We start from the raw sequence: 4,534 nt of genomic DNA, 5'->3' as shown, positions 1-4,534 counted from the left end.
TAAGGTATCAATGATAAAAAAAATTCATAACAATTTGTTTTAACTCGAACTCGAACTGAGAGCTCTAAGATTTAAAACTTTAATGTTTGGAGCACATACCATCAAATCTAGATGAGTCAAAGTCATAATAATATTTAAATTATTAAAAAATGAAAATATAAATAACAACAACATAAAACACACTTGACTTTTCCCCATCTACCCAGACTACTGTCTCTATCTTGCTTTTATCGTTGACTTTCTCTTTCGTTTTTCTCTTCTCGATCTCTTCTGTTTTGCACTATCCTTTTACAAATTAAATTCAATTAATTTAGATAGATAATGAAAAGCTAAAACTCCGTTTCGTTTTTCCATTTTCCCCAAATTGAAAAACAAACCAAAACCCTAATCGTTTGTTATCGAAGGGGTTTTTTCTCCAACTAAACCATCCAGTGCCTATACTAGGCAAGCAAGTAAAAGCCATTGACAAGGGGTGAAGTGGCACCATCGGTTGCGTATTCAGGTAATCTCATTCTCCCTCACAAGTTAAGTCCAGAGAAAGAACTGTAGAGGAGGTTATCAGTTGGTAATGGCTGAATATTTTATTTTTTTGGGCAATTTAATTAATGGGTTTGTTTTAATTTGGCTTATGAATAATATTTTTTAATTTTTAATTTTGGGTTGTTTCAAATATTCAGAAATTGAACAGTAGTGCGACCTTAGTGGGTTTTGTTTTCCATTTTTTTTCTTTTATTTATTTGTAACTTGAAATTTTTGTTCTTAATTTTCTATATCTTCACTCACATGCAGTCCAAAAATACAGGCATTTTAAGTGGTGCATTACTTAAACTCAAAAAACTTGCTGCTGCGACTCTGTTTTTTCTGCCACATTTGAGGTCGGTTTCAAACTTTTGTGCATGTGATTTACTGTCATTGTTATTTAAAACTAAGAATGTGCATTTTTTTTAGTTTCTGAAATAAACTGTTAGCTCCGTTGCTTAACTTTGATTAATAAGTTAGTTGATTTTGAATGTACTAAAATATGAAATTTCATTTTAGCTTTTGCCTTTCTGATTAGGAGATGATTGTTTGGGTGTTATATTGGCTGAATGACTGTGTGTTTAGTGGTTACAAACTATTTACATCTCCGTTTCATGTGAAGAGAGGCAAATTTTGTTATATAATCCTACTTGTTTATTTATTATGTTTTGGTTGGAAGATTTGTAATAGAGACAATGACTATGATATGAATTAATTAAGTTCGTGGTTGTGAGTATTTTGAGATTGTATAAAGTTGATGATTTGTGTTTGATTCAAGAAAGAAATGCTTGTTTTAAAGTAGTTCTGCATGTTGTATTTGAAGTTAAAAAGTGATTTATAGAATCTTAAAAAATGGCTTGCAAAGTGGTATGAAGACATTATTTATTTGAACTCTTAACTTTTGTTAGTTACTTGACTTATGAATTAGTTCGACTACTTAAAAAGCCGTTAGCACCCATCTTACCTATTAATCTCCTATTTAAGTTTCAAAACTTCTTTTGTTTGAATTTCAGGATTTTGTCTAAATTATTATTATAATTAATGATTTATAGGGGCTATTAGTGATTTTCCAGAATTATAAGTTTATTATTGCAACTATAATCATAATAACATTGAACATTAAATTAATCATGCAATTTAATTAAACTTAAACTGACATTACATATGTGAACAGGTAAAATATTTGAAATGGACAGAAGTTGGATAACTTGTGATAGATTGTCTGTAGAGTATCGTTCTGGAGTTGCTGATTTCTTAGATTTTGCCATTTTGAATGCTGAAAATCGAATATCAATTAGATGTCATTGCACCTTTTGTTGTAATATGGAGTTTCATACTCCTCAACAGGTGAAGGATCATTTATTTGAAAAAGGTTTTCTCCCAAGATATATTGTTTGGACTTGGCATGGTGAGGCTGACTTTAAATCTACATTTACAAAGTGTGAAGACCATTCACATAGTCAAAGATTTAGATGTCATGATTACAGTAACATAATTGACATAGTCGAAGATGCTTACGAGCATTGTGATAAAGATCCTAGTTCTTTTAAGGATATGCTTGAAGTTGCTGAAAAGCCTTTGTATCTGGGTGCAAAACATTCAAAGTTATCTAGTTTAATGAGACTTTACAATGTGAAAGGGAACTATGGGTGGTCCGATAAAGAATTTTCTACTTTGTTAGAAGTCCTTGCTGATATTTTTCCAAATAATAATACTCTACCTATGTCAATGTACGAGGTTAAGAAAACAATGAAAGTGCTAGGCTTAGAGTATGAAAAAATACATGCATATCCAAATGACTCTATTTTGTATAAGAATGAATTTGCTGATCTTGCTGAATGCCCAAATTGTGGAGCATCTAGGTATCAAAGAAAAAAAGATAGCTCAACAAAATTTAGGAAAGGGGTTCCTAAAAAGGTATTATGGTATTTTCCACCTATTCCTAGGTTGAAAAATTGTTTCAATCACCACAAACAGCTCAAAATTTAACATGGCATGCTAATAAAAGAATTAGAGATGGCAAACTTCGCCACCCAGCAGACTCACCAGCCTAGCAACTAATTGACAATAAGTGGCCAAAATTTGCACAAGAACCTAGAAATCTCCGTTTAGCTCTCTCAACTGATGGGGTTAACCCACATAGTACACTTAGCACTACTTATAGTTGTTGGCCTGTTATGTTAATAACATATAATCTTCCTCCATGGTTGTGTATGAAGAGAAAGTTTTTTATGTTGTCACTTTTGATATATGACCTTAAACAACCTGGAAATGATCTAGATGTATACCTAGCACCTTTGATTGAGGACTTAAAAACTCTATGGGATGTAGGTATTGATGTTTATGATGCTTATAGAAAAGAAACCTTTAATTTACGGGCTGTCTTGATGTGGACAATCAGTGACTTTCCAGCATACGGAAACCTCTCTGGTTGTGCTGTTAAGGGCTATTATGCTTGCCCAATTTGTGGGATAGACACTTGTGCATGTTGGCTGCCACATAGTAAAAAAATGTCATATATGGGCCATCACCGCTTTCTACCACTTGGTCACCTATTTCGAAAACTGAAAAAGGTTTTTAATGGGAAGCAAGAGTGGAATGAGCCTCCTAAAACTTTGTTTGGTGAGGAAATCTTTAATATGGTGGAAGATATAGATATTAAGTTCAGGAAAAAGAAGGCCAAAAAGTGGAAACATGATGGCGGTGGTGGTGGTGATGGTGATGAGAACATAACTGAAAAATTGTACAAAAAAAAGTCAATCTTTTTTGAGTTAGACGATTGGAAGCATTTATTAGTTCACCATCAATTAGATGTGATGCACATTGAAAAAAATGTGTGCGAGAACATATATGCCACATTACTTCATCAACCAGGCAAAACAAAATATGGGATTAATGCTCGAAAAGATCTTAAGTCTCTGAAGATCAGGGGAAAACTAGTTCCTGATGAAACAAACAAAAAAAAATAAAGTTCTACCTCCAGCTCCATATACTTTGAGTAAAAAAGAAAAAAAAAACAGTTTGTGAAACCTTGCTGAGTGTGAAAGTCCCTGATGGGTACTTATCCAATGTCCAAAACCTTATTTCAATAGATGATTGTCAGCTTCAAGGCTTTAAGTCCCATGACTATCATACTTTGATGCAACAATTTCTACCACTAGCCATTCGAAACTGTTTGCCTATAAATGTGAGAAGGGCTATAATCAGGATGTGCTTCTTTTTTAATACATTGTGCTGTAAAGTGGTAGATTCTAATACTCTTGACCAATTGCAAGAGGAACTTGTAATCACTTTATGCTTACTGCAACAGTACTTTCCACTTAGCTTTTTTGACATAATGATCCATTTAACAGTCCACTTAGTTGAACAAGTTAAGTTATGTGGGTCTGTTTATCTTCGATGAATGTATCCTTTTGAGAGAGAAATGAAAACTCTCAAGGATTATGTTCGTAATCGCTACCGCCCTGAGGGTTGTATTGTAGAAAGTTATATTGCAGAAGAAGCACTTGCATTTTGTGCTGAGTACCTCTCAAATTGTGATGTTATTAGGCTGCCTACCGGTTGTCCAATTGATTTATCTATCAAAAAGCCTTTGGGAGGTGCAAACATAAAGGTGGTTGATGATCATTTGTTGGCACAAGCACACCGGTGTGTTCTAATGAACACCCTTGAAATCCAAATATATATCAAGTAAGTTGTTAATTTTTCCAAAAAAATATTACTATTGTATTATTAGATTACTATACTAGTTTTTAAATTTTAATATGGTCTCACTGTAGGGAGCATATGCATTATTTGGCATCAAGAAACCCCTATAAGGCAAAAACAAATCTGTGGTTGCAAAATGAACACATATATACAATTTCTGGTTGGTTACAAACAAAGGTTAGAATTACTTAACTAAATACAATATAGGATATAAACTTTAACAAGATTTTTCTACATGTTACTAATTACTGTACTTGTTAATTTAAATTATAGGTGGCACATGATAAAGCAAATAATGTGCTGATTG

This window comes from Citrus clementina, unplaced genomic scaffold (genome assembly GCF_000493195.1).
Source record: "Citrus clementina cultivar Clemenules unplaced genomic scaffold, Citrus_clementina_v1.0 scaffold_2, whole genome shotgun sequence".
NCBI lineage: Eukaryota > Viridiplantae > Streptophyta > Magnoliopsida > Sapindales > Rutaceae > Citrus > Citrus x clementina.
Note: the sequence above shows the minus strand (reverse complement) of the source record.